Raw genomic sequence first — 3035 nt, forward strand, 5'->3', positions numbered from 1 at the left:
CGCCGAGGGGCGGGCACCGGGCCGGGCCCCGCTCCCGCCGGGGCTCGGGAACGGGAGGCGGGCACAGGGCGGAATGATCCCGGGGCTCGGGAGCGGACACAGGGCCCCCGCCCCCGTGCAGGCCTCGCAGCCCGGGGAGGCGCAGGGGGCAGGGAGCAGCTGCTGGGTCTGAAGCTGCCAGCGACAGCGAGCTGTGCGAGGCGAGGCTGGCGGGGAGCCCCGGCAGCTGCGCCAGCCAGAGCTTCGTGCGCTGTGGGCCTGCCTGTGAATCGTTATCCCTCACAACCGCAAATAGTTACTTAAGTATAGAAGGAATCCACAGCGTACTAGCAGCACACATCGGGACCTTATCCCTTTTAGTATTAAACTCACGGAGATAGTAAAGTTATTTAAGATTATTTTTAAACATTAACTAGCCAAGAACAGCATCACAGCTCTTTTAAGATTTTCTAAGAATTCTGCCTTATTTCCAAGCCAGAAGATGCAGTTTACCTGCAAGAGCGAAGTACCGTGCGTGGCACACAGAAGGCAGAGCTCCCGGAGCACGGAACGATACCCTCAGCACATCCTTTGTGAGCAACAAGAGCTGGCTGTGCAGGAAACACTGGCACCGTGGGCACAAACCCCACAGGACTCCCAATGCTCATCCCACCGCGCGCACTCTAAAGGGGCTGTCAAGCGCAAAAAGCAGGTGGGGAGTCGAGATTATAAATGTGTAACAATCAGAACTGATTAAAAAATAATCACAGCTTTTTTCTCAAATATTCTATTTCATTGTAACAATTAAAACTAAACTGGAAATTAATTTTGTCTTCAAGTGGCACAGTTATTCTAGTATCTTAGGATGAAGAAAATCCAAATTCTTATGTGAAGAAGGGTGTACGTACATACAGAAATGAGTGATTTTATCTCAAATATCACAAACCATACTGAAATAGTTCTAAGCAGCAGTATTTCAAAATATATAACTGCCTGAATTTTAAAAGCTTTTATATATTCCTGTCAAGGGTGTTTTTAAGATATTTTTTACATGCCATCTTTCAAAGTAGGATCTTTCTTTTTAACAAGGATCATTGCCATTCAGTGTGAACATGAAATAAAAATACACATATAAAGCAATACCAAATATTCATTCTTTAAGTCATTTTTGCCTTTTTTATAGTCTTGATTACTTAAGAGGAAATTGTTTTCTACTCTTTCTGCATGTATCATTATTAGCATATTGAGAATCTTAAGATAGAAATTTAGCATCATGTCAGTAACTGAATCTCTATTATATGCCCTAGAAAACATTCTGATTTCCTCCATCATTTCCCAATTTAGGCATATTTGGCTTTGCTGCAGTATCTAAGACTACACTCACAGCTGTGTGAGCAGCACTAAATTTTAAGTCTTCACTTGCTACATGACCAGAGCCACAGGACATTTTGGGTTAGAAGGGCCCTTAAAGATGCTCTCACTCCAACCCCTCTGCTAGGCTGAAGGACTCTATGGTAAAACAGATCTTCTCTCTCTGATGTTCTCAAATGGAAAACTGCTTGTACTGTCTCCTCTCAAAGTACATAATGCTGTAGATGTCAGTATGCCATCCCCCTGCTTTCCACCATCACTCTCCACCAGGAGCACTATTAGTCAATGTATAGGTAATAATTTTCACCCTATGTAAGATGAGCCAAGTAGCAAGTATCTTTTTAGTCAATGCAAAGCCTTCTTAACAAAGAACACCAAGGTCCCAATCTCAATGAAGCACACAGTCTACCCACAGGTATAGTGCACTGTGAGCTCCAGAAAAGCAGAGCAAAAGAAGATACCATAGTAGCCAACCTTCTAAAATATGAGAGATATCCATTGCAAAAATTGATTTTTTTTTTTTTTAATCTTACTGAAAAATTATCATACTAATATGAGGAGAGAAACAAAAGTTTTCAGCAAGAACACAAAGAATAATTTAAAAAATGGGGAGAAAATGAAAAGCAACTGTGCACCCAAACAGACAAAAGTGGATACACAAAATACTTTCTGTATCCTACATCTTAGGGAGAGATAATGTTCCTTACACTTTAAGCAAGATTTGTTGAATGCATCAGGTTAAGAATGGCTCACTGAAAGGCATCCCTTGTTCCCAGCCATGCTCAGTCTTCCTTTCCACCATTCAGAGTTGAAAACTGCCTAGTGCCAATACAAAAGCCTCCTACCAAGCCCCATTGTCCTTCCTCAAGCAATTGGAAATCTGACCTATATAGTATCTGACCCCAAAGAATGTCTGTTCCCAGAAACTCCCACTCACTTGCTCACAGACCAACTCGCTAACAAGTAGTTCCCTACACCAGCAGTGTAAAATTAATACCTTAAGTATGCAATTTACAAATGCAAATACCTTTCAAAAGATGAGAGGAAAAAAAGTAAAAGCACTGGACTGCTTTGTGTTTTCTTCTAATAATTTAATCATTGCACAGCACATAAGAAAACACAAAGAAATATGAGTAATTCCTGTGTTTGGAAGCCAGTGGTTAAGATATAAAACAGCAGCAATCTCTAAGGATGCTCAAAGAAACCTGTGGGCTTTCCCACACAATTCATATTTCCAAGCACATATAGAACCTAGAAATTGCCAGACTGAGGAACTTAATTGCCCATCTTAGTATTCAGTAAGGGACTGTGGAGTGCATCATATTTGTAAAACGCTGACAACAGCAGCTCTTTATCCCCAAGACAGTGCAATATAATTATATTATCCAATCCAAAAGTTCTTCCCTAATATACAACAAAAATGTATAGTTTAACTTACATTCCCGGCCCAGTGATGTCCTACATAGAATTTCAGCGTTCAAAATTCCAGCACCTGAGCAACAGTGGGGCTCAGACCTCATATACCTTCTTTAAAATAAATAAGAGATACAGTATGAAATCTCAAGATACCATAAAAACCAGTTGTTTCAGAATTGAACCCCCCCCAAAACTGTTCTTTCATGATGCACTCATGATAGGTGCATAAGCTCTTATATTAAGAAAGAAGAATTCACAAAATAAGAAAC

Source organism: Erithacus rubecula, assembly GCF_903797595.1.
Source record: "Erithacus rubecula genome assembly, chromosome: 10".
In the NCBI taxonomy this organism is placed as follows: Eukaryota; Metazoa; Chordata; class Aves; order Passeriformes; family Muscicapidae; genus Erithacus; species Erithacus rubecula.